The sequence below is a fragment of the Leopardus geoffroyi genome, chromosome D2 (genome assembly GCF_018350155.1).
Source record: "Leopardus geoffroyi isolate Oge1 chromosome D2, O.geoffroyi_Oge1_pat1.0, whole genome shotgun sequence".
In the NCBI taxonomy this organism is placed as follows: Eukaryota; Metazoa; Chordata; class Mammalia; order Carnivora; family Felidae; genus Leopardus; species Leopardus geoffroyi.
Window position 1 is genome coordinate 80,740,625 of NC_059334.1, and position 27,616 is coordinate 80,768,240.

Below are 27,616 nucleotides of genomic sequence, written 5' to 3' on the forward strand. Positions count from 1 at the left end.
GTGCCTGGGTGGCTCAGTCGGTTAAGCATCAGACTTCGGCTCAGGCCATGATCTCACGGTTCGTGGGCTCGAGCCTTGCATCGGGCTCTGTGCTGACCGCTCGGGGCCTGGAGCCTGCTTCGGATTCTGTGTCTCCCTCTCTCTCTCTGCCCCTTCCCTGCTTGTGCTCGCTCACTCACTCTCTCTCTCAAAAATAAATAAACAAAAAAATAGGTACAGGTTTTCCTTTGGGGTGATGGAATGTTCCGGAAGTAGATCGTGGTGTGGGGGGGGGGGGGGTGCCTGATGTTGTGAACACACCAAACGCTCCTGAAGTGACACTTGCAAATAGTGAATTGTATGTGATGTGAATTTCACCTCCATTTAGAAATGGCTTTTGATGTGGACACATTGTCACCTCATGGTCAGAAGATGGCCTGTTCTTCCACGGCTCTGGGCCTTTGCCATGGCGTGGATGTTGACAATGGTGACAGTGGCGATGCCAATGGAGATGGTGGTGACAGTGGCTGGCAGGGAGGGAACACTTCTGCAGGTGCTGCTTTCTGCGGACTTGTTCCTGAATTCCCTCGTTTAAGACTCATAACCAGGGGAGGCTTTCGCTCCCATCTTACAGACAAGGGATGGGGCACCGGGTGGGCGAGGTCCTGGTCCCCAGTTATGTAGCAGCCGCGGCAGCCGGGCGTGTGGTGGTGCTGGTGATGACGATGGGAGTCACTGCTCTGTTTCCTGAGCCCTCAGCGGGCCAGGCACGTGGGCTGCAGACATTGCCTCTGCTGCCCTCTGGTCATTAGGAAGAGCCCTCGCTTGAGCGTTCAGGAGACCGACCACGGCTCTGCGCGGGGAGGGGTGCTGCCCAGGGTCCCAGAGCGAAGTGGGCAGGGCAGGATTCAGAGCCACGCCCTCTGAGAGCCGAGCTGTGCGGTGCTGGGAATAAACCGGGTGCAGGAGTGTTGCAGCACGCAAGGGCCCTTGCCCAGTTGGGGCCCCGCGGGCGCCCACGTTGGCAAGATGGCTGTGTCTCCTCCAGACCCGAGGCCACCCCCAGGCTCCTGTGCCCCAGCCCAGGATTCCACCTCCCTGATCTTTCCACCCAGGGCTCCCCACACTAGACGTGCCTGTCAGCGAGCACACGGTCCCCTCTGCTCACCTGGACCGTGGCCTTCGGTCACCCTCCTCAGTCACTGAGTCACCCCCACCCGTGGCCGGAGCTCGGTCACACCACCACGGGCAGTGGCTGCTGGCTGGTCCTGTGTCTCCATCTGCCCACCTGCCACCGCCACCTCCAGTCCGTCTTCCCTGGGAGGCAGAAGGACCTAGAACCCACGCTCGATCATCCCGCTCCCTACCTTGAACAAGAAATAATGTGGTTTCATGTGGCCTGTGGCAAGTGCAGGTCTTATGTGTCCCCCTGCCCTCCAGCCTCACCTTCCCCAGACGCCCCTCCCTTTGTCACATCCCATTCTCCTTCCTTGTCCCTCTGTGTATTTAGGCCTTGTTTGTATCAGTGTGTAGATAATACTGTTGTTAGAGTTTTGTGTTCTACTGGGGTCTTTAAATTTTCTACACCTCTTCCCTCTCATCTCTCCTACCCCTACCTCCATCCCAGAATAATCTCTGTTAACAACCTGCTTAGCCTCTCTCTGCTCCATCGTGTAAACCAACCCCCCCACCCCCCCGGCCCACACACATCCTTTAAAGAATGGAATCATATTGTTTTCTTGCTTTTCTCCCTTCCCATTCCAGACACCCCCCAAGGCCATGGTAGAGGGGCTAACTCATGCTCTTCAGGAGCCATGTGTGCCTCCGCGGCGGGGACGGTCTAGCTCACTCCTCCCATCCCCCGGTAACAGAGACTCAGGTTATTTCCTTTCTCTTCCACATTACAGATGAAAAAATATGCTTTCTTAAGCCTTTTTTTCTGTTTTTAAAACTGTTTCTGGTGCACCTGGGTGGCTCAGTTGGTTAAGTGACTGACTCTTGATTTTGGCTCAGGTCACAATCTCAGGGTTCCTGAGATCAAGTCCTGCGTCGGGCTCTGCGCTGACAGTGCGGAACCTGCTTGGGATTCTCTCTCTCCCTCTCTCTCTCTGCCCCTCCCATGCTCTGTCTCCCTCTCTCTCTTAAAATAACTAAAATGAAGTTTAAAAAAAAAGTTAAAAAATAACTGTTTCCAATTTCGCACTTCAATGGTTTGGACTTTAGATTCTCTTAGTGATTTTATCATTTCTATGGATGTAAGTCTTTGTGGAGGAAGGAGATGTTCTGGAAAGTCTGCAGTTCGCCCTTCCCGGTGGCTGCTGGGTGGAAGTTTGAGCGTGCCGAAGGGTGAGCCTCCGTCCCACCGTGTCTTGGGGGAGGTTTCCATTCTGGGTCTCCCCGGGGCCCATGCTGAGTGCACAAAAAGCTGCCCTTGGCCCTGAGGCCCCTGCCCTGGCTCCGTGCGTGGTGACGCAGCATCGCCTCAGAGGGGAAGGTCTGGGCTGATAGTCTCCCTCCTGAAGAAACAGTTTCCCAGAGCAGGGCCACCCAGGCTGGTGAGGGTGCCTGCAGTGCTATGAACACGGCCTTATTTGGAAAGAGTCTTTGCAAATTTAATTAGTTAAGTTGAGGCCATACTGGAGTCAGGGGGGTCCTTAATGCTAAACAAGAAGAGAAGAGACAGACATGGCGAGAAGTCCCCCGCGTGTCGACAGAGGGGGCGATGCACCCACAAGCCAAGGAGCAAGGAGGGCCTGGGGCCGCCAGAAGCTGGAAGAGACAAGGAAGGACCCTCCCCAGGAGCTGTGGAGGGAGTGTGGGCTTGGAGCACCTTGGAGACTCCTGGCCTCCAGATCTGGGAGGGAATGAATTCCTTTTGTTTTAACAACCCCCACCCCCCCCACCCTGTTTGTGGTGCTTTGTCACAATTAGCATCAGCCTGTCTGTCTAGTACTGACCGAGACAAGTACTTACGGGCATCTCATCGTTGAGTCTGGAGCCTGTCCAGAGCCAGAGACCGGCAGGCTGGGGAGGGCAGGGAAGGGGACTCGGGGAGACCGCAGGTCTGGGGCCCGAGCAGCTGGTGGAGTGTTGGGGGTGGGAGCCGGGCTGGGGGCCGTGCGTCGTCCTGCCTTGGTGCCCAAGTGGAGCGCCCCCCAGCCATGGTTGGGCCTCCGAGCCTTGAGCTCCGAGCGACAGGCCGGGGTTGAGATCAGCCACACAGCTTGTCCCGCAGACCCGCAGCCAGAGCCTCAGAGGGGCCGGCTCTTCCGCGGGGGCCTTCTCACGGGCCAAGCTGCCCAACCTGGAAAGAACAGGAGAAGGGGGACAGTTTAGAATAAATATATGCATTTTTAAGCGCATGGCCTCTTTTAACTTGTACATCGTATTGGTGATTGTTGTATTTAGGCCTGAATGGAAACTAAGTCTAATATAAAAATCTAGGGGCGCCTGGGTGGCTCAGTCAGTTAAGCGTCCGAGCTTGGCTCAGGTCGTGTCTCACGGTGTGTGAGTTCGAGCCCTGTGTCGGGCTCTGTGCTGACAGCTCAGAGCCTGGAGCCTGCTTCAGTGTCTCCCTCTCTCTGCCCTCCTCCGCTTATGCTCTGTCTCTCTCAAAAATAAGTAAACATAAAAAAATCTAATCTAATTAGCTTTTTCCCACAAAACAATTTCCAGCAATGTATCATGGACATGAAAATGAATCTGAAGAGTGAATCTTATCTGCTCGGTTCAGAAGCATCAGGGAAAGAAGGGGGACTGTTTCTGAGCCTTCCTTCTGAAAACCAGCTTTTCTTTTCTTTTTTTTTCTTTTTTCTTCTCTTCTCCTTTTTTTCCTTTCCTTCTCTTCTCTTCTCTTCTCTTCTCTTCTCTTCTCTTCTCTTCTCTTTTTTTTTTTTTTCAGTCTTAGGCTTATGTGTAAGACCTTGGAAACTCACAGAAGAAACCATTTGGTAGCCTTTGCCCTTAATTGGGGCATGGGATAAGGCTTCCTGCCGCCCCCAGTGCTGTGAGTTGCAGGAATGGGCCTTTCCTTCACGGAATGGTCTCCCAGGTGGGGCCAGCCTCTGGCTGCATCACAGGGCCCGGTGTCCAGAGTCAGAGGCTTGGGTTTGAATCCCCGCCCGGTCACTGCCTGATGGGGCACTTTGGGGCAAGTGACAAACTCTCTGAGGCTTGCTTTTCTCGTGTGTGAGTGGGGATGGTAAGGCCTCTTTGTGGGCCGTTATGAGGATTAAATCCAATCAGGTTGCATGCATGTGAAGCGTCTGGCATGGTAATTGCTGGCCGCGAGGGAGTGGGTGGTACAGATGTCCTGACCTCGGCGTGCAAGGCAGATGGCCCGTCTCCCAGCCCCTCATGGGCCTGGGGGGTTGGATGGACTCCTCTCTTCTTCTTCGTGCCTGCAAGTGGGGCTTAAACACCTCTGGTGCTGGGGACACCTCTGTGTCTTGTGGGCTCAGCCTCAGGCATCTGTGGGGCAGGGGACTCATGGATGACCCTGGTCTCGTCTGTTTCAGCCCTGACCCCTGTCTGCCGCCCTTCGTGTGCTGAGAGGAGAGAGGACCCACCCCCACTCTCTCTCCTGGTAGTGCTCGCGTTCCAACGGTCCCTCGGCTTTTGTGTGTTCACAAGACTTCTGGCGTTGTGTGCGGGTGCAGGGAGAGCATGGTGTGGTCTGTTCATAGGGGTGGTTTGGCTGCAGTACGCGGAGGCCGCCGCCTAAAGGCCCAGCCCCAGCATGTTGATGTGCCCAGGGCCCTTCCTTCCTGCACCGGGGGTGTATGCGCGTGACTTCTCCCCACACTGACTGTGGAGAAGACAGACCTGCTTCCCCCTCCAGGCCGAGGCTCTGGAAAAGGGGCTCTGGAATGCCAGCTGCGGGGGAAAGGGAAGCCGGGGCGGCAAGGGGGGCCCAGCCAGCACAGGTCTGAGACAGCCGGGTCGCGTGCTCACAGCCCTACCATCACCTCTGTGCCCCGGGGTGACGTCCTTCCTCAGCAGCAAGGGACCAACTCAGTGCCCCACAGAGGAGCTTGGTCTATGTGGGATCTAGAGCCGAGCTCTGGAGCCCAATAGCCTGAGTGTAGATCCTCGTCCACCACTGCATAACCTTGTAATCTTCAGTTCTCTGTGTCCTCTTGCTTGTTGTGCCTCCACTGGTACTTAACCCATCTGTAAAATGGGCCCACAGGAACCACCGTCTCCCAGGGCGCTGGTTTTCATTATCACGCCCACCAGCATCAGCTCCCATCCGCCCCCTGGGGCTCCTGAGGCAACAGCACACCCCCCTCCCCCCCTCATTAACCACCTGCCTCAGAGACCAAGCAGGGGGGAAGGCAGGTCGCACCGAGGACCAGCTGGCCCGTCCCCAGAGGTGTGGAGCCCTGCTCACCTGCCTTCCCACTGCCCCAACTCTGCCCAGATTCCAAGCCTGCCTACCACCCCTTGGGCTCTGGACTCCTACCTTTCCGAGCCCTTTTTTTAGTCATACTCGGCCATTGACAGACATCCACATCCCGGGGCCCTCATGGAAGCCTGTCCCTGCCCCTGCCGCCCCATGGGCTGTTCTCTCATGCTGCATGTTCTGGAGCGGACTCTCCCCTCCATAATCTCAGGGAGGTGAGGGCCAGCTGATGGGATGTGGTCCTGAGTAGGAGATTCAGATCTGCAAGAGCCAAAGTGGGTGGGGGCAGCCACCTTTGCCAGGGTGGAGAAGTGACCCCCCAGCCTTCTGAGCTTCTGATGCTGGTGGTTCCTGCCTGGCTGGCCTGGCCTCCGCGGGAAGAAAGTCCACAGATGTGAGGGACCCAGTGGGGTCCCCTGGCGGGCCTCCTTAAGGAGCAGTGTGGCCCAGCCCCGGGCTCCCACCTCTGACCGCCTGCTGAGCTGCCGATCTCCCCTCGGAGCCAGGGCTTGTGCTGGGACATCCAGAGGGCGCCGTGCCCCGGCCGCCTGCTCTGCGGTCTTGCAGGTTGTAGGAGGGACCCCAGCATCCTGAGGCCCCAGGACACTTCATACCTCACCCCCGCCCCCTACTGCAGGCACTTCCTGTTCTGTCTCCCTGCTCTGCCGGGTTGTCCTCTGGAACCTTTCCTTGCTGTCCGCCTTACCACCATCCATTTTCCAGGCTGTCGGGTCGGGGTTCTGGGCACTCATTGCCCTATCAGAAGAGGGGGCCCTGCCCTCTGTGCCCACCTGGCCCTGTGGCCTCCCTACTCCCCATCCCGGAAAGTAGGTTAATAATATTCATCAGCCCTCTCCAGAGATAAGGAGAGAAAACCATCTCTGCCTGGAGGGGCTGAGCGTCATAATTAATGGGCTGATGAGTGTCCAGATCTTGAGGGAAGAAAGGGCGGCTCCAGTGGCCAGGCTGGGCACAGCTCTTAATCCTGGGGCCCTGCTGTCCCTGCCTCACCGCCGAGGCGATCATTTCTAAAGCAGGCCTACACGGACTGGACGTGTGGCCACCATCCTTTGGAAAACGCCAGAGATCATGCGAGCACCTCCTCTCCCCCTTGCTCCAAACCCCCAAATGTCCCTGAGCCTGTGAAGGACCAGCCCCAGCGTAAGGCCCTTAAAGCCCCAGCATTTTAACCGCCCATCCCTGAAGAATTAGGAGGACCCCCTTGCTGATTTATACACTATACACTTGGGGTTTAATTGGAACATAATTGTAATCCATATGCCTGTTAAGGTAATTACACTTATAAACCTAATATAATCCATAGATCAATGGGTTCTGGGCTAATTAAGGCAACTGTAATTAACATTTACAAAAAACCTTGCAATTACCGGGCTATCCTTTAAGCTGGCCCTCCGAGCTGATAATGAGGGCTGGCTCAATGCTCCGTGGCCGCCTAAAGCTCTTGGATTCTGCACCTTGGGTCGCTGGACCGAGCGCTCGCCCCCTACCGCCCAGGGGGTGGGGTCGGCACCCGCCGACTTACCACCCCGGGGGCGCTGAGGCAGGCACCCGACTGATGACCGCCACACCACGGGAGCCAGAATCTTGTGACTCGGCTGTCCCTGGTGCTCAGCTTGGGTTCTGGCTCAGTGGACTCCACCTGGCAAAGCAGATCTTGGAGAAGGAGAAAGAGAAATCGGCTTGTTGAACTAAAAACCAAACTCGGGGGGGGATATGGAGTCTCCTACCCCAGCCTCGGAAGTTTTGGGGGCCTTTCCTCCTGCCCCACCCCCTGCACCTGCAGCCAGCCTATCCCTGTGTCCTTCTCACTGCCCTCGGGGAGAGAGTGGTGTGGGACTGCCCGCTCTTTCCCCGTGGGCCCTCCGGGGTCCATCCAGCGTTGGGGAATTGGGCCTCCTGGGTGTGGAGGACTGCAGGTGGCAGGAGAGACCAGAGGAGCACAGCCAGTGCCCAGAGGCCATGTCCAGGGCTGATGCTGAGGGAAACCAGCCAGGACATCTAGATGCCCTTGGTTGTCTGTGGCTTTTATACCGTCTCCAAATCTGTGTGTCCAGGAAAAGGAACCCTGTGTGTCCAGGAAAAGGGCTAATACAGAACGTTCCAGACCTCACCCCTGTCCTCTCTCTACCCCTTCCCGATCTCAGGAAAAGTCTGACAGCTGCATGCTCGGGTCAGGATTGCCCCTGTTCCTCTGTGTTGCCTGGTTCCTGGTAACACCAGCTTCGTGAGCTGCACGGAGGCCGGCCCGCCAGCCCCCCCACCCCATCCGGAGCCCGAGATAAGCGGCCGCCTCAGCAGGCAGTGTCCACGGGGGGATTGCCACAGGCTAATCTGTCTGGAATCTGTCCTCTTCCTGCCCAGGAAAGCAGCGGCACTCTGGGAGGGACAGGGACCTCCTTTTGTCCTTGTAGCCCTGTCCCCTGGGAAGCAGGTGCTCCTTCAGACAGCTACCACGGGGTTCCTTTGGGAGGGATTCGGGTGCAGACAGCAGGAGCCCTGGAGCCTGTGTCGGGAGGGAGTGTGGCAGGGCTCTTGCTGGCCTGAGCTGTCTCCACCACTTGAGCTGGTACGATTTCGGCAGGTAGAAGTTACCGAACCACTTGAAGACCAGCTTATGGAACGGGCATATGATGAGTAAAATCATGTGCTTGGAGGACTTGACATAGCGCCCGGTCCACCGCACACGCTCAGCTAATGCTGCTGCTGCTGCTGCTGCTGTCACTGTCACTGTCACTGACAGGGGCTCTGGAGGACACAGGGTGGATGGCGCAGGGCGCCAGAGAGCAGGGCTAGATGGAGGCAGGGCCAGGTGGGGGAGGGGCCGGATGAGCCGGGCCCAGTGGGGGCAGGGCCAGGTGGGGCCAGCATCTCAGCTGTCCCCACCACGCCGACTCTGCGTCTGGTGCATACGGGGGTCCCAGTGCTGGCTCCTCTCCCTTGTTCATTTCTGTGCACCTTCCCGTCTCTGGACCCCAGAGATCCTGCAACTCTGGCAGAAATTCCCAGACAGGACCAGGTTCGTCAGTGGAGGAATGAGGCAAACAGGTACAGGGTATATCTCCGTGGGGACCACATGGCTGGTCAGGGCTGACACACACACGAGGGGAGAAAATGACACGTCATAAGAACAGCTGTCGCTTACTGAGTCCCCACTGCGTGCCAGACTCTGGGCTAAGCATTGCACGAACTCATTCCCTGACTCCGGACCTCAGCTCAACACAGCCGGCATTCTAGTCGCCTTCCACGGATGAGGAAGCCGGACCCAGAGGGGTTGAGTCATTGGTTAGAATTCGTCCAGCAGGGGAGTGCTGGGCCAGGATTTGAATCCTGCCATTCTTTTTTGTTTGTTTGTTTTTAGTTTATTTATTTATTTTGAGAGGGAGAGAGAGAGTGAGAGCGAGAGCACATGAGCAGGGGAGGGGCACAGAGAGGAGGAGAGACTGAGAATCTCAAGCAGGTCTGCACAGTCCGTGTGAAGCCCGACGCGGGGCTCGAACTCATGCACCGGGAGATCACGACCTGAGCCGAAATCGAGTCGCACGCTTAACTGACCGAGCCACCCAGGCGCCCCAGAACCCTGCCACTCTGACCACCACTGTGCTGTCTCCCTCCCAAGGGCCCACTCTCTCCTGTGCCAGCCAGTGGGGCTGAGCGAGGGATGGTCTATGCGGCCTCTTCTCCCTCTCCATAGTAGAGAAGAGGAAAGATCTGGCTGGGCCGGGCTGCGGCCCCCACCCCACCCCCACAAGGCCAGCATCCCCCGGCGGGGCCAGAGAATGCTGGGGGAGGCCACCCTCTTCAGACAGAGTCTGCTGGGTGGGTGGTGGGTGGGGGTATCAGACACCCCTCCTCCCCAGATAGGGGCCCCTGAGGTCACCTGACCCTCCCACAGCCCGGGAGGCGAGGTGTAGGGCCGCGGAGAGTGTGGGTGGGCCCCCTTTCCCCCGCGTGGGGCCGCTGGGGGGCTGGCCTCGTCTGGGACCACAGTCCTGCCCTGCCCGTCGTCCAGAGCCCACATACTATCATTTCATATATTTTATCCCATTTTCTAGTTGCCTCAAGGCAGGCGAATCACTCTTTTGTGACTGTTAGCCTCTTTATTTTCTCAAAATTTCAATGTAGCGAGTTATGTTTTCTCTTGCTGATAGTAAAACCGTGGGCATCCCTGAGCCCCTGTTCTAGGCGCCCATGGAATTGCTGGTCAAAAGATATGCAGAATTCTAAGGTTTTTGGTGCTTCTGCAGAATTCTCCCACCCAGTGGCTGTTGTACCCCCATCTGCAGCGTGGACCGCAGGTGCTCTATGCCTTTATGTCCTCACCAGCTCGTACCAGGGAGTGGTTATCATCGGTTTCCTTTTATTTTTTAAAGTTTGTTTATTTATTTTGAGAGAGAGAGAGAGCAAGGGAGGAACAGAAAGGCATAAAGAGAATCCCAAGCAGGCTCTGCACTGTCAGCCCAGAGCCCGATGTGGGGCTCAATCTCACGAACCATGAGATCATGACCTGAGTTGAAATTACAAGTCGGGTGCTTAACTGATTGAGCCCTCCGGGCGCCCCAGTATCATCAGTTTCTTAAAAATGTCTCCATTGATAAAAATAAAAATGTTACCGTCTCTGATTACTAATGAGACTAAGAGTTTTTTTCTCATCTTCCTTGGTCACTGATTTTCTTCCCCTTCTGTGGATTGCATATTCCTATCCTTTTTCATTTCTGTTGTATGTTTTTAAAACCAAGCCTTTTCTTTTCATGAGAAATCTGCATTTCATCAAAGATGGAGTGCGGAGTCTGTGGCTCATTTATTCCCTAGAGAAGATGCTTCTGTTTTGTTCCCTAATCTAATAAGATACCGAGACATGTTGGCAAATTACTCTGCAGCCTGCGAGACGGGTGGTCGGTGTGCGGAAGGAGCCCAGCCTCGTTCGTTCCTTGACTGGGGCTCTCTTGACGGGTCCCTCTCTGCGCCAGGCCCGGGAGCAGCTGGGCTCCCAGACCCAGCCTTCTTCGTTTTTGCAGCCGTGGCGTCCAGGCCAGGGGGGGCCTGGAATGCACCCCACACCTGGTTTTGAGCTGACGAAGGAAGGAAGCAGGCAGCAGCAGCAGCAGCAGCTGCGGATCAGGGCCTGGTGCTCAGCAGATGCCTGTTGAACGAGCGGTAGCACTCAGCCCCACAGGCGCGCTGATGCGCCCTCAGAACGCGTGCGTACCACCCCCTTTGTGTTAGGGGCGCGAGTCGGCGTGTAGCTTCTTGTGTCTACTTTGTGCGCAAACTCCCGTGTCCCCAGGGATTGGGGAAGCAAGGATACGTCAGAAAGTGATTTCTGTCCTCGAGTAAATCACTGTCCATTTGGAAAATCTATTTCCTGGCGGGGAGCTAGGGCTGCTGGTCTTGGGGGTGGGGCTGAAGCCGGTGGGCTCCCCCCTGGCGAGGCCATTGATGGGGACAGGTGTCCTTCCCATCCTGCAGTGACATTAGGTGAGGCTGGCCACTGTGGGCAAGGGGCACAGGAGTGGACTGGCGGGGGGGGGGGGGTCCAGGGAGTTTAGGGTGCGTGCAGGGGTGGGTGAGGGGAAACACGGAAGCGAGCAAGGGCTACAGCCCCGAGCCCTTCCTTTCTGTGTGTCCTGATTCGAAGAATGGTCAGGTGGAGACCGTCCTGTTTCTTCCCGTGTCCTTTCTGTGCTCCTGGTGCTTCAGGGTCACAGGGCGGTTGTCAGGGATGCACAAGGCTGTGAGAGAGAAGGAGCCACTTAGCCCCGCCTTCTGCTGCGACTGGACAGCTGCACCAGCCCCTTCGAGGGCCGCTCTGCAGCTGCCGGGCCACCTGGACCAGCGAATGGGCCCAGCGGCTCCCTGGCAGCGCACTTGGTGGCCTTTGCAGGGGGAGGAGGTCACGATGACACTTCTGGAATCCGAGCCCCGTGTCAGGGAGCAGCAGCTGGAAGGACTCCCCGTGTCCTCCCTAGTGGATGTCCTCTCATGGCCGTTGGGCCCCTTTGTCCCTAAGGAGCTTACCATCTACCCACACGCACAACAAACTCGCATGTAGCCCGTGCTCCGCGCCTCGATGCACGTACACGCATCGCTCGGCACAGGCCCCGATCGCAACCCCACTTTCCGGGAGAGGTGCAGACAGCGGGGAGGTGTCAGTCGCGTGCCCAGGACCCACAGTGGGAGGCGAACGTGGCTCAGGCCCCGGCGGTGTGACTCTGGAAGCCGTGCCCTGGGTCTTCCTCGTGGTTATAGGGAGCCCCGGCCTCTCCCGTGGGTGGATGCGCGTGGCTTGTGTGTGTTCAGTTCAGACACAGAACCTCCTGGAGAGGCTCGCAGGGAAAGATCAGGCAGAGGGGCTGACCTGGTGTGCTGGCCCGCCCTGTCGGGGCCGGGAGCGGCAGGCAGGGGCACTCACGGCCCACCAGACGTGGAACAGAACGGCCCAAGACCCTCTCTTATTTTGCCACAGCTCTTTGTCCCCATTTCCATGTTTTGTTTTTCCTTTATAGTCCCAAGTGTTGAGCCCAGCAGAACACAGCTGTCTCACCAAACAAAAATAGATCCCATCCAAGGAAGGCTCTGCGGCCGCAGACATTCTCATGCTCTCAGCAAAACCAAGTTCCCTTGCCAAGAGCTCTTTGAGAGGATGTTTGGAAAAAATGTCAAGGCATTCATTTTTCTCTCGACCTTTTTGGTCGGAGTTGCGGGGCCTTAACACTGGAAGTAAAAGAAGCTATAAATAAAGACGCAGCCAGTGGCCTGGCCTGCTCCCCCAACTGGCCGTCAGTGGTTTCTCCACAGCTGTTACTGAGCACAGGGGTCCCCATGTGGCTCTGCCTCTGTGAGAGGAAGTTGAGGGCTTGAGAGGAAGTTTCCAGATAGCAGAGGGACAGGGAGCCAGGTTTCCACACGCTACCATAGCAGAGAGAAGGAGGCATCCGAAGAGAGAAGTGACGGTGCAGAACACTGTCGGGGGGAATTTATGGGGGTGGGCGTGGCTTCCTGCACGATGGTTCCATCTCAAGATGGTTTCAACTCTTAGAAGGTTTGCTGCTTCTGCCCTGGATTCTGGGAGTGCCGCTTCCCTATTGCCCTTCGGCCCCCCGGCGGCACTGACGGTCTGCTGGGGGAGTCTGGGTGTGTCTGAGGGCACCTGCCCGTGATGTACACCAGCTGGCTCTTAGCTGTATTTGCTCTCCTGCCCTGGCCTGGCGGTGGGTCCCAGACTTCCAGCCGGGGGGCCATCTGGCTTCCCCCAGGGCCCACGGCCTTCCAGGGAGGCCACAACCCAAGTTGCCTGCTGAAACGGAGGCCACCCACCAAGGCCACAGAGGGGGTGTGGTGGCGGGGCCGAGGATGTGTCTAGCGGGGAAGATGTCCCGTGTGGGCCCTCGTCTGCCTGGGCTCCAGGCCATCTTGCTGTGGCGCTATCTCACGCAGGATGACGGGCCGTTCTTTTGTCTCTGTCCTAGAGGGCTTCCTCTGGCGAGTCTGGGGGTGGGGGGGGGGGTCGGGCGGGGTGACTGATTCTTGGAAGGACTGGGTTTTACTGCTCTTTTGATCCTTTGGTGGCACTATCACGGGCCTTAGTGCTCCTGCACAGGACTCGTGCCACTGACTCTGGAGCCCCGAGTACATTCCACGGGGAGGATCTTCAGTCACATCTGTAGAGTGACGCCCTGAGGCGGTGCCCCCCGAGGTGTCGGCCTCGGGGCTGGGCAAGAGGGCAGCTTCGGGCGCCAGGGGAGAGGCACGACGTCCACTCTCCAGGCCCTGGGGCCGGTTTGTGTTGCATGTGACCCCATCCCGGTCCTGTCCTGAGCACAGCTCGTGGCGTCGAGGAATACACTCGGGTCCACAAGGAGACAAGCAGCCTGTGGTGGCTTCAGAGAGTTTCTGGTTTGTTTATCCTGGAGGGGAGAGGATTGTTTTTGGTTTAAAATTTTGAGTTTTAATTTTATACACATGATAAGTTCATATGGAAACTTTGGAAATTGTAACCAGTCTGAAAGAAGCCGCTCAAAGAAATCCTTTTGTGATCCACCAGTGACGTGAATTCACACTTTGGAATGTGTTCTTCCAGCGCCCCCCCCACTCCCTTTTTAGTATTTTTTAAACACAATTGAGATTGTGTTTTATGTACAGTTTTACAGAATGTACTTGTCAGCTCTGAAACGGATTCATCTGCGTTTTCGATACGGGCCGCAGGGAAAAGACCAGATTGCTGAGGCTTAGCTGTGGGAGAGGGAAATCTAAAAATATCCCTTTCGTCGGCCTGGCACGAGGAACCCTATGGCTCCGCGTTTTCCTCCCAGGAGAGTAAAGGCAGAAGTAGCCAAGACTAAGAGTGGACCTTCTGGTGGGTGTTTGGTTTTTACGCTCACGGAGCACGTGTGGTGCTCTCACCGTCAAGCCCGGAGACGAGGAAGGGGCTGTCACCGGAGGGAGCCTGGCCTGGTTGGGGAGGGGACTGGAGCCCAGCTCCTTCCTGAGGAACCTCGGGAGCTGGAGGGGTCTTCTGTCAGATAACCCACCATGGCTTTACCCAAGATCCACCCTGGTTGCAAGAGGAAAAATCCCAACCGGGAAGAGCGTTTGTAGAGATTTGTGTTTCCAGCAAGGTGGGGTAAAAGCACCTTTCCTATTCTTCCAGTTAAGTACAACTAAAACCCCTGGACATTGGGCATCATACACACAGAAGAAGACTCTGGAAGGTGGAGAGAAGAAGGCACACAGGCTAGCAGCCTTGGGACCTGAGGAATGACAGCGGTGAGCTCCTTGGGTTGTCTTTTTGCATCATTGACTCCAGACTTGGGGTTGGAGAGGCCAGAAACTGGAAACACCAATGGGCACAGACAGAAAAGCCCCACAAAAACCTAAATCTAAAAGGTTTAAACCTAAAAACAAAAATCTAAAGAGGTTTAACCAAAGGACAGACAGGCAGCCTAGCAAGACAGAAAACCTGTAGACAATAACCCCTCTACGCCAGCCAAATACCGCAGCAAAACTGTGGTCCGTCTCCACCCTTGCCAGCAAGGGCCAAATGGGGAGCCTGGACCCTCATGAGGCTATAATGAGCCCCCAACACTAGGGGGGGCAGTATCGGAGAAGGCCAAGTAGGGAGCCAGGAGCCAGGTGGTAACGAGGGCCCCTCAACTGGGGTAGCCGTGGAGGCCACATGGAGATCCTGTGCTCTGCCCTCATCCAGTGGTAATAAGGCCACTTCACCCCCCACTTCCTCCCACACACAGCGTCAGTGGAGGCCATATGGGAAGCAGTCATGAGGCATCTCTGCTCCCACCCTCGACCAGCCGTCATTAGAGCCTCTCCCCCACCTCAGTGTCAACAGAGGACCAGTGGGGAACCTGGACTTTTATCCTACCTGGCAGTAGTGAAGCAGCTCTAACCCCCTTCTCCTGCCAGAGATGTGTCCAAAAACCCATCAGAGAAGGTTTCAGTAAGACCCAGAGTCTCATACCATAGTACCTCAAATGTTCAGGCTTCAATACAAAATCACTTGTCGTGCCAAGAACCAAGAAAATCTCAACTTGAACGAGACAGGACAATCAACAGACTCCAGCACTGAGGTGACACAGATTTAGGACCAGGATTTTAAAGCTGCTATTACAGGAATGCTTCAACAAGCAATTGCAAGAATGCTTGAAGCAGACGGTAAAGTAGAAAGTCTCAGCAAAGAAGTGGAAGATTTCAAGAAGAACCAAATGACAATTGTAGAACTGAAAAATACAATAGCCAAAATAAGGCAATCAGTGGATGGGCTTGGTAGCAGAACTGAGGACAGAGGAGACAATGTGGGAACATGATGATAGAAAAATAGAGGTTGTGCAATCAAAGGGGGAAAAAAATGGACCGAAGAAAACGAACAGACGTTTCACCGAGATGATATGGAGATCAGCACGTAAAAAGGTGTTCTGCATCGTTAGGTGGTAGGGAGATGCAAATTCAGACCACAATGAGGTATCACTATCAGAATGCCGAAAATAAAAAATAGTCCCAACAACACATGCTGATGAGGATGCTGAGAATCTAGAAGACTGTGGCGTCGGTGGGAATGTGAAACGGTACGGCCCCTCGGGAAAGTTGGGCAGTTTCTTAAAAACCTAAACACGCAACTGTCATAGGACTCAACAGTGGCACTCTTGGGCATTTATTACAGAGAAATGAACACTTATAATTCACGTCAAAACCTGTCCTAGCAATTTTTCCCCAAGCCTCAAACTGGAAGTGACCCAGATGTTCTTTGGTGGGTGACTAGTTCAACTGTAGGTCCATTGCACGGAAAGGTGCTTGGCAAAGGGGAGAAACGGACAATTGATACGCTGGATAGATCTCCAGTGATAAAAGCCTATCCCCAGGTTACGTACCATCTGACCCTGAGTATATAACATTTCCAAAAAGATAAAATTATAATGATGGAAAACAGACTCTTGGTTGGCAGGGATTAGGGAGGGTGTGGGAGAGGGGAGGAGGGAGTGGGCGTGGCTACAAAGAGCAGCATGAGGGATCCTGATGGGATTGAAACCTTTTTTTTTTCTTTTTCTTCTTTAAATTCTTTTTTAATGTTTGTTTATTTTTGAGAGAGAGAGAGAGAGAGAGCGCGCGCGCGCACAAGCAGGGGAGGGGCAGAGAGAGGGAGACACAGAATCTGAAGCAGGCTCCAGGCTCTGAGCTGTCAGCACGGAGACCTACGCGGGCTCAAACTCATGAACCATGAGATCATGACCTGAGCCGAAGTCGGACGTTTAACCGACTGAACCACCCAGGCGCCCCATATACTTAGTAGATTTCTTATAACTGTGTGTGAATCTACAATTATTCAATTCAGTTATTGATAATTATTGATTATATTTGACTGATAATTATTGATTGATAATTATTAGTAATTATTCAGTTATTAACTGTTTATTCAAAATAAACAGTTTACTCAAAATGCCCTGGAACAAGGAGGAGGGGTACCCTTTGTGTGTAGCAACTCAGAAAAATGCCTGTGATATAAATCAGAAGTGCCAGGGGCCGAGGACGGACTGTTCAAGGGTGATAGCAATTCCGGAATCAGCATGCTCGTGGGGAAGGACGCAGGAAGACGACATTCCCAGGTGCCCTGCTGGCTGACTCAGAGGGCTGGATCGACCTGTCGTTTATCTGTCTGTCTGAACACCCGTCTCCTGCTATGCTTCCTGGTTCCTCAGTGGGAGACAGATGAGGAGAGGACAGTTGCTCTGTGGGATGGGGGAGGCGGGCCGTGTGCTGTGCTGTGGAATTATGGGTTATGTTTCTTCTCTGTCTCTAAGTTCTAAGCGTGTGTGCTGATTATATTATTCTCTTATGATGGAAGAAGTCACATATTTATTTTATTTTTTTTTTAATTTTTCTTAATGTTTATTTATTTTTGAGACAGAGAGAGACACAGCATGAACGGGGGAGGGGCAGAGAGAGAGGGAGACACAGAATTGGAAGCAGGCTCCAGGCTCTGGGCCATCAGCCCAGAGCCCGACGCGAGGCTCGAACTCACGGACCGCGAGATCGTGACCTGAGCTGAGGTCGGACCCTCAACCGACTGAGCCACCCAGGCGCCCAGAAGTCACATATTTAAAAAGGAAAGCAGGCAAGCAAAGTTAAGCTCTTCTGCTGGCCATCGTCGGGGAGCTCGTGGGGCACACTGAGCTGCTAGACAGTCATCTGACAACAGCCCTGGGTTCTAGGGACGGGAGAGGGGACATGTGCTGTGACTGCTTTGCTGCTGGGGCTTTGCCCCGCGCTTCCCTGACATGGCAGGACCAGATGGTGGTGGGGAACAGCCACCCCTGCCCCACCCTGGTTTCCCACCGAGCAAAACCCAGGAGGCAGTCTCCAGGCGGGAGTGAGGGGGGTTGTCACAGGAGCCTGCGTCTCCATTCAGCAGTGACGTGCTCACCCCCACATGTCCCGTGTTCGCCTCTGTGATATCGTGATTTCCAGGAAGAAATACATATTTGGTCCTCGTCTCTGGGGCACAGAGCTCCGAAAACCTTTGGAATTCCCTAAGTGGTAAGAGGATAAAGGTGTCTCATATTCATAACAAACCTCTTGCAACCACATCTGAGGCCACTGTAGGGAAGCTCTTAAGGATGCGGCTGGTTGCCAGGGAAGCCAGCCACGTGGTTAGAGAGTTGGCACTTGGTGCATCACCCCCCAGCCCCCTGGGGGAGAGCAGAGGGGCTGGAGAAGGACGTCAGTCACCAAGGCCAGTGATTTCATCACCCGTGCCTTTGTCATGAAAAGTCCCTAGGAACCCAGAAGGATGGGCTTCTGGGAGCTTCCACGGTGGTGCACGGGTACGGGTGCCGGGGGAGAGTGCTGTGCTTGGAGAGGGCATGACAGCTCTTCGCCCCTTTCCCTGAACCTCGAGTTCTGTGAGCTGTTCCAGCAAGTTAATTGAACCCGAGGAGAGAGGGCGGTGGGACCCTGACCTGTAGCGGGTAGATGGGAGGCACAGTGACGCCTGGACTGTGATTGGCGTCTGCAGTGGGGGAGGGGCCGTCTCCTGAGACTGAGCCCTTGGCCCGGAGGATCTGATGCCGTCTCCAGGTAGACAGTGTCAGGGCCGAGGTGGGCTGTAGGCCCCGCGCCTGGCGGGGTGGGGAAGACACCTCGGGGGCTCCACCCACCCTGACGCTCGCCCTGCCCCGGGTTTGCAGATGTGACACCTGCCGCAGGCCAGTCCCACCTGAGACCCTCAAAGGCCTCCGCTGGGCGGACCCCCCTTCGCACAGCAGCCACCGCGGGCTGAGAAGTGTTTTCCCTCCCTTGGAAACGTTTTCTGGTGGAGACGGAGGGGTTTTGTTTGTTCGCTTGCCTGTTCTTCGGGCCCGTCGCAGAAGCAAGGACTGGTCTCCCTCGCGTCCTTTGTTAGGAATGAATGAAGAGCACGGGGCCTGCTGGCTTGCTGTACGGGTCACTGTCCCCAAGAACTCGCTGGCCCTTCTCTGCTAAAGTGCATCTGTAGTTAGGGTTACGGTTTAGTCTGTGGGGAGCAGGACCCATCGAGCTGCATTTCCAAATTTTGCACCTACTCTTAGAAAAGGCGCTATTTTTATTATTTATTTATTTATTTATTTTGAAATGTTTCTTTTATGCTTGAGAGAGAGACAGAGCGAGCGAGCGGGGGAGGGGTAGAGACAGAGGGAGACACAGAATCCGAAACAGGCTCCAGGCTCTGAGCTGTCGGCACAGAGCCTGACGCGGGGCTTGAACCCACAAACCGCGAGATCGTGACCTGAGCTGAAGTCGGACGCCTAACCGACTGAGCCATCCAGGCGCCCCGAAAGGGCACTATTTTTAAATTGATCGCCGCCAGCCCGGAGGCTAAATCTGACCCCATGTCCCTCGGACCACGCCTGTTGGGAAAAGAGCCCAGCGCCCAGAAGGCTGATAAGGAAGCAAGGCAGCCCCAGGCCGTTTCCTGGGTGGCCACTTTCACCCAAGAATTTCAAGGTTTTTCCGGTATCCGTTCTTGGCACATGCGGTTCTGTCAGGTGGGGGTAGAAGCCCAGCTCCCACCGTCCGGCCTGCAGCTGGAGGCCTAGGGGCGTTAGGCCTCGTTCAAGGTCACCGGGAGGCAGCTGGAGACGCTGGCGTGCAGAGCCTGGGACGCGGCTGCCAGCTCCCTGCTCCCGCCGCGCATCGTGTTACAGCAGGGTCGGAACTGGGTCGGAAGGCCGCCGCTGCCCTTCCGTGTTAAAGAGAAAACCGGACTTTATCCTTTTCGAGAAACACGACAGGACAAAGGCGCCTAAGCGGAGAGCGAGTGCCCCGGCGGTCCCCTGAGGCGGCGCAGTGTCGGCTCCCGGCCGCGGGGTGGCCTGCAGAGCGGGGCTCCGCTGCCCGCAGTGCTGTGTTTGTTGTGGGGGTTGCCAGGCCACCCTCAGGAGCGTCAGCAGGCGAGGCCCCAGGACAGGTGCTCCAGCCCAGTGACTCCCCGGCCCAGCCGGGCCAGCGGGCGGCACCTTCTCCAGTTACCCCTCGGGGGCCTGGAGGCTGGACTTGTCATCCTATCCGTGCCCAGGCACCCTCACGGTACCAGGAGGCTGGCTGGCATCGCTGGGTCCCCAGAGACACCCCCTCTCAGGAGTACCACGGTGTACTCAGTACTCAGTACTCAGGCGTGCTCAGTACTCAGGCGCGCTCCTTACTTGTCCCCCTGGGGCACTAAGCCAGGAGACCTTGGGTGCTGGCCACCATTGCAGGGCCCCTGCCCACTTTCCTCTGGTTTTCCCAACATCGACCCTAAGCTCAGGGGGCGCGCGTAACTGTGGGTCAGGTCTGTGGAGCGAGCTGGGACCAGCTTACACATCTCTTCGCCACTCTGTTCAGCCGTATCGCGTTGGCAGCTTGAACTTGGACACGGAAATATTCACACCTTGCCAGTCTGCAAACACCCACAGACCAGGGTTTGCTCCCACCCCCTCAGGGAGCTAGATCCCTGGCACACCTCTGGCTTTTGGGGACTTTGGTGCAGAGCGAGTGGCGTCCCCACAGAGACTTGGCCAGGTCACCCTGAGGCCCGTCAGGCTGAGAGGTGGGTGGGCCGCCGACCTGTTTCCCTAGACGACAGAGGCCGGGGGTCTGAGGGCAAACCGCCGTGCCCGGAGGCTGTTCGTCTCAGCCACCCAAACAGTTCCCATTGGGTTTCCCCAGGTGGCCCCGCTTTGCCCAGAAGCAGGGCCCTACCTCCCCAGGTCAGGCGCCCCATTTCTATGCGTGCCGGCGTTCCAGGCCACACACCTGTATCCAGCCTGCTCAGCTGCCAATCTAGTGAGGGGATCCCCACAGTGAGGAGTGCAGGGGAGGGGCGGGGAAGGGGCAATCGCTCGGGGCTCCAGAATCTCAGGGCTGGGGCTTTCGCCCAGTCTCAGAGTCCCAGAGGGTGTGGATCTGACACCTCCCTCCTCAGGACCCCCAGCCCTTTGATCTCAGATGTGATGAATGCCGGCAAGGGAAAGACCCAGGGAGCCTGATATTGGTGGGGAATGACTGTTACCAGCAAGTTTTATCTGTTCTTTCTTTTAAATGTTCATAGCGTGGGGGCACCTGGGTGGCTCAGTCGGTTAAGCATCTGACCTCAGCTCAGGCCGTGATCTTGCGACTCATGAGTTCAAACCCCCCACCCGGTGGCTCTGGGTAGACAGCTCAGAACCTGGAGGCTGCTTCAAATTCTGTGTCTCCCTCTCTCTTCCCCTCCCCTGCTCACACTCTGTCTGTCTCTCTCAAAAATAAATAAACATAGGGGTGCCTGGGTGGCCTAGTCGGTTGGGCAATCGACTTCGGCTCAGGTCATGATCTCGCAGTTTGTGCGTTCAAGCCCTGCATCCGGCTCTGTGCTGACAGCTCAGAGCCTGGAGCCTGCTTCAGATTCTGTGTCTCTCCCCTCTGTCTAACCCTCCCCTGCTCATGCTCTGTGTCTCTCTGTCTCTCAATAATAAATAAACATTAAAAAATTTTTTTAAATAAATAAAAATAAATAAATAAACATAAAACAATCTTTTAAAATGTTTATAGCATAAAGTACATGATTCTGAAATGTACAACTTGGTGAATTTGTACATACGTGCACATGTGTGAGCTTCTACTCAGATCAATACAGGGAACAGTCCAGCCTCCAGAAGGTTCTCTTGCGCCCCTCCCCGGGTAACTATCGTTCTGATTTCCCACCAGTAGATTAGCCTTCCCACTTTTATGTGTCCCTCACAGCGGATGAGGAAGTCCTTTTACTTGGAGAAGATTTTGATTACTAACTTAGGTTTAAAGGCTTCTTTGTAAGAGGCAAATCTGGCCAAGTCCTCCCGGCTTAAAATATCTCTGGGGGCTCCCAGGACTACCATGAAGATTGTGTCCATTCCAGACACAGCTTCACCCTCAGCCAGTCGGAACCTGCCCTTCAGATCTCAGGTTGGCTGTCACTTCCTCCAGGAGGCACCCTCTGTCCCCACAGCACCACACCGTAGCCCCTCACAGCCCTTCTGGCTGTCCCTGCTGTCCTCGGACTTGCCGTCTGCCCTGCTGGATGGAGGGCCACTCCCGGCCCCATCACACAGCCCCTGAACCGGGTTCCATCTGAGGCAGCTCCGAGCGGCTAACCGTCATTAAGCACCTGTGAGTCAGGCACCGAGCTGGCCCTGGGGACTGTGGGGCAGGGGGGGAAGGGGACGGTCCAGCTGGGGTTGGTCCAAAATCAGAGCTTTTACCCTCTGAGCAGCCAGGTTTAAAAAATGTTTTGAGATTATAATTCACGCACCATGAAATTTGCTTTAAAGTGTGCGATGTCAGGGGCGCCTGGGTGGCGCAGTTGGTTAAGCGTCCGACTTCAGCCAGGTCACGATCTCGCGGTCCGTGAGTTCGAGCCCCGCGTCAGGCTCTGGGCTGATGGCTCGGAGCCTGGAGCCTGTTTCCGATTCTGTGTCTCCCTCTCTCTCTGCCCCTCCCCTGTTCATGCTCTGTCTCTCTCTGTCCCAAAAATAAATAAACGTTGGAAAAAAAAAAAAAAAACAATGTAATTTAAAAAAAAAAAAAAAAAAAGTGTGCGATGTCAGGGTTTCCGGTTTTTAGAATATTCACAAAGTTGTGCAACTATCACCACTATCTGATTCCAGAATATCTCCATCACCCCACAAAGAAACCCTATACCCATGAGCACTTTCTCCCCATCCCCCAGGGCCCCAGCCCCTGGCAACCGCTAGGCTACTTCAGCCTCTGTGGATTTTTGCCTGGTGCAGACATTTCGTGTAAATGCAATCACACACCATTTGTCCTTTTGTGCCTGGCCTTTTTTTTTTTTAAGTTTTATTTTTATTTATTTATTTTTTAATTTTTTTTTCAACGTTTATTTATTTTTGAGACAGAGAGAGACAGAGCATGAACAGGGGAGGGGCAGAGAGAGAGGGAGACACAGAATCTGAAACAGGCTCCAGGCTCTGAGCCATCAGCACAGAGCCCGATGCGGGGCTCGAACTCACGGGCGGTGAGATCATGACTTGAGCCGAAGTCGGACGCTTAACCGACTGCGCCACCCAGGCGCCCCAATGTGTATTTATTTTTGACAGAGAGGGAGAGAGAGACAGAGCATGAGTGGGGGAGGGGCAGAGAGAGAGGGAGACATAGAATCCAAAGCAGGCTCTGAGCTGTCAGCACAGAGCCCGACGCGGGGCTCGAACTTACAAACCGTGAGATCGTGACCTGAGCCGCAGTCGGTCGCCCGACCACCTGAGCCACCCAGGCGCCCCTGTCCTCCTGGCCTCTTACGTGTACATAAGCGCATCCTTTGTCGCTTTGATGGGATCGTACCCTAAGCGTGAAGTTCAGCGGTCCCGTTGTTCCCCCGGTATACCCTGCTGTCTGTGTCTCGACTGTAAGGAGCCACCACCCCCGTTTTGCAGCCACACGCATGTGGCACATGCTTGCACTGTTGTATATTTAACGATCCCCAGACTGGTAGACATTGCTTTTTCTAGCGTTCCACTATTTTAAACAGTGTTGCAGTGAAAATGCCTATGCAAACATATGTGTATTTTTAAAAATAAACTTTATAGTTTGGAATAATTTCATAGTTACGGAAGAGTTACCAATGGCAGAGGGTTCCTGTCTGCCTTTCACCCAGCCTCTCCTCTGGTTAACATCTTCCGTTTCCGTGGGCCACTTGTCACAATTAATGAACTGACCTTGGTACGTTTATTGGTTCATTTTAAATAAACTCTAAACCCTATATGGATTTTTACCACAAGCATATTTTTGTACACTCATTTGATTGTTTATGTTTTTAATGTTTATTTTATTTATTCTGAGAGAGAAAGCACGAGCTGGGGAGGGGCAGAGAGAGAGAGAATCCCAAGCTGTTTATTTATTTGTTTTAAAAAAATTGTTTTTAATGTTTATTTCTGAGAGCGTGCGAGCAGGCGAGGGGCAGAGAGAGAATCCCAAGCCAGTTCTGCACCGTCAGCACAGAGCCTGACGTGGGGCTCGATCTCATGAACAGAGAGGTCATGCTCTGAGCCGAAATCAAGAGCCAGACGCTTAACCGACTGAGCCACCCAGGAGCCCTGATTGTTTCTTCAAAATAACTTCCCCAAAGTAGAATTGTCAGGTCAGAGGGAACGTCTAGAGGCTCAAAGTGAAAAGGTCCCAGCTCCTAGTTATGTAGCGATTAGTCAGAGATCGGAGGGAGACAGCTTCCCCGCACCCTGCCTAGAACACAGGAGATTCCCCGTTCTCGAAGGCGATTCCTGTCCCTGACACTGGGACAGGTCCGAGTTTATGTTCGAAGCCTGGGAGGTGAAAGGCCACCCTCGCAGCCTCCAGGCACGCGGGCCCCGCGCCTACGGCACAGCACGGCTGTGCCCCTGCGGACACCGTGCTGTGCCTGTCCGCGAACACGCCAGGCTCAGGCTGTGCCTCCCCGGTGCCCCGGGCCTTGAGAGCCGTGTCTGCAGCTGTGGCTGGCATAGAGCGGGTGCTCAAAACCTCCCTGCCGGCTCCTCCCCACGGCGCTGAGTTACATCCCCGTACATTCTCTGTGTGCGTGCATGTGTCAAACCTGCAAGGCAGGCAGATGAGCCCTGCCTGTCAAAATATTTGTTGTCACACAGGATAGTCAGTCATTTTTGACATAGGGCTCTTGACTCACAGCTATAGCAAACAGAACAACAGCGCAGAGGTGCTGCAGGTTTGCTGGAAAGTGGGAGTCGGGAAGATGCACACGGGACTCGTTCGCTCCCCTTGAGCAGGGCCCTTGAGGAGGGGACTGCGTCACAGGCACCTTGGTTTCCTAGAACTTCACACACAGAGAGCCTTGCTCTCTGATGGGGGCTTATGTTGGCTTAAAAAAAATTTTTTTTTATGTTTATTCTTGAGAGACAGAGACAGAGTGTCAGTGGGGGAGGGGCAGAGAGAGAGGGAGACCCAGAACCCGAAGCAGGCTCCAGGCTCCGAGCTGTCAGCACAGAGCCCGACGCGGGGCTCGAACTCACGAACCGTGAGATCATGACCTGAGCCGAAGTCGGACACCTTACCGACTGAGCCGCCAGGCGCCCCTCGTTGGCTTTAAACTCGGCGATGTGTCCTGTGTGCAGAAGGGTGGGTGCCTCAGGACTGTGGAAAATCGGAGGCAGGGGGCTGTTCCTAAGGCTACAAGTTCACAGGGACCGACCCCGGCATCTGTGCTGCCCCAAAGACACAACCAAAATCCTGAGGAGTCTGGACCAAGGGAGGGGAGTGGTCAAGTTCCATTGAGTCCTTGAATGGCCCCAGGGGACGCAGCCTGTTAAGGTGGATGAGAGGGAGGTTGTGCGGAGAAAGGAGCAGGGAGGGAACAGAATGCAAGGCGAGGGAAGGGTGTGGGGGCAGAGGTGCAGAGCCGAGGAACAGGGATCGTCATCTTGAAGAACTAAGGATAGATGCCAGTGTTTGACTTGCTGAGGCCACGCGTCTCCTCGTGGCCTCGCAGTGTGAGGTCGCTCACGGGGCTTCTGGCGTTCAGATGTCACAGGCTGCAGGGTGGCTTGGCCCAGGCCCGCCGCTCTCCTTCTCCATGCTCCCCCCAGGAGACCCACACGGGCCTTAAGCCCCACCATGGGGTTCTTCCCCGGCCTCTGCGTCCTTGCCCATCATTAGACACCTCCGGCCCGGGGACTGGAGGTTCCCAACGGAGCCCTTTGGGAGTTTAAGCAGAAACAGGCAAGTTCGTAGAGACAGAAAGTAGGATGGCGGCTGCCAGGGGCTGGGGGGGAGGGGAGGCGGGATGTTCTTGCTTAACGGGGACGGTTTGTGTTTGGGGCGATGAGAAAGCTTTTGAACTAGTTCGTAGTGATGGTGGCACAGCATTGGGAATGTAAGGAATCCCACCGTACGCTTCACAAGGATTAAGGTGGCAGGGGCGCCCGGATGGCTCCGTCGGTGAAGCGTCCGACTTCGGCTCAGGTCACGATCTCGCGGGCCGTGAGTTCGAGCCCCACGTTGGGTTCTGTGCTGACGGCTCGGAGCCTGGAGCCTGCTTCCGATTCTGTGTCTCCCTCTCTCTCTCTGACCCTCCCCCGTCCATGCTCTGTCTTTCTCTGTCTCAAAAATAAATAAACATTAAAAAAAAAAATTTTTTTTAATAATAAATAAAATAAATAAATAAAAACACACACCTTGAGGGACAGCCGAGGAAAGGGTCCCTGTTCTCTCCAGGGAGTGCCGCGTTTCCTCCCTCCCTTCCCTCTGCTCACATGCCACGTATCGGTCAACCCCAGCTGCCAGAACAAAACACCACAGACTGGGGCCGAGACACTGGGCGTTTATTTTCTCCCAGTTCTGGAAAAGAAAACGTGGCTCTCAGCTGCACTGATCATTTCTCTGTGGCCCGGAACACTCAGGCCTGGTTCTTAATCACATTGTTCTCTGAACACCCAGGGTTTTGATTATTAGCTGTCGAGGATGACTTCATGTGGAGATTTTACTGCCTCATGGCGTGCACGCATATTTAAAAAAGAAAAAAAAAAAAAAAAAACCTGGCAGGACTAGAGTGAAAATACAGCTTTCCCAGAAATATATTTAAAGAAGAAGAAGAAGAAGAAAAAAAAAAAAACCATTAAGAACCCAGAAAAACATAAAGCACTAGTATGAAGTGCGAGGCAGCGAGGGAATTCGGGGGGCGGGCCTGGGCCACGGCGGTAGGGTCAGACCCCTCTCCCTATCCTGCCCCCCTCCGCGTTCCCCCCCACAGCCCGTCCCCCGGCCTTAGAAGCACAGGGCACAAGGCTGCATAGACACACACAGCCTTCCTCCCTCCCTGAGCCGGAGGACCAGGAGGGCCCCAGATGGAACGCCCGCGGTCAGTGTCCACGCTGCCGAGGGTCACCCGCCATCCCTGCTCCTTCCTTCTACAGCCAGTGAGTCCCCGGGCTCTGCCTCCACCCCGTCTGGCCTGCGCCCGTGTCAAGGTGGCGTGGCCGGTGGTCACTCTGAGCCCTCCGGCGCGTTGCCCCATTCACACAGCAGCCTCTAAAGGAGACCAAGCAGGAGGCGAGGGAGGTTAACAATGGTGCCCGCTGAGCGCTCGCTCGTGTTAGGCCTGATGCCGACTCATTCGGTCACTAATAGGAAGTAGGTGTCGTTATCCTCCCCACTTGAGAGCTGGGGGAACAGGGCCCAGAGAGGTGCCAGCCCGCCCAGGTCTGGGGTTGGCCACGCGATGAACTGGGTATACCGGTGCTCCCGGCCACCGGGTTCCGCACCCTGGGGACCGAGGCCGGACGGCTCGCCCGAGCTCCAGCCAGCCAGAGACGGGCTGTCCCCTGGACCCACGCCAGCCTCCTGGGCACGGAGGGCATGCCTCTCAGCCCCCCACCCCCGCCCCGTGCAGCCTCGTCCCCCCATCTGACCTCCTCTTTGTAGCAAGGCATCCCCCTGGAATGGGCCCACCCTGCGATTTTCTTGATCCAAAGAAAAAACTTAATTAGGTTCATAAACTGTCACACTTGACACTCTCCAGAGGGCCTGCCTCCGGTTTCCAGGGCCCCCGGGGAGGCTGAGGCCCGGAGGCAGGCGGCAGGCAGGCTTGCCTGTGTCTGCCCCTCACCCCTCCCTTTGCAGAGGAGGCCGGGTGGCCTTCGAGGCCTGGCCCGGCCCTGTCTTCCCCGCCTCGAAACGTGGCGATGGGGGTGCCTCCCTCCATCCCTCATGGCAAGGTGGCGACGGGCCCCCCTCCCCCCACACACGTGCACATGCGCGCGCACACCTTTGCTCCTTACTGGCTTCTCTGCAGACCGCGCGTCCTCTCTCAAAGCCCCTTTCGTGCTGTGATTAGCCGTTCTCACTCCTGTGCGATGATGCGTTCATGTGTGTGTCCCCACCCCTACCCTCTCCCGGGCTGCGAGCCCCCTGAGGGGAGGCCACACCATCAGAGTCACCAAGGTCCCCAGCACCGGCCCAGACAGGGAAGCTGGCTGAGGGAACACTAATGCCTCCAGGATTCGGGGGATTAGGCCGTTTGTCTTCTGCCCCTGCCGCTCTTTCCGGAGGCTGCCCGAACCTTCCTCGGTGCCCGGCCTCCAGCGGGCACTCATTCTTGGCTTGCACGCTTCGGTTTTGGCCTTTGGAACAAGAGCCTTTTGTATCATTTATCTTTGGCCGCACCCTTGTCAGGCTGCTTGGAGGGCCCCTTTGAGGCCCAGAGAGGTTTCTAGT

General features: G+C 55.6%; 1 protein-coding gene across 4 annotated transcripts in view; it reads left to right on the plus strand.

The window, feature by feature from the left end:
• Nucleotides 1–27,616, plus strand: part of LOC123577179 (phospholysine phosphohistidine inorganic pyrophosphate phosphatase) — a 118,617-nt gene that overhangs the window by 65,933 nt on the left and 25,068 nt on the right. The window lies entirely within an intron of this gene.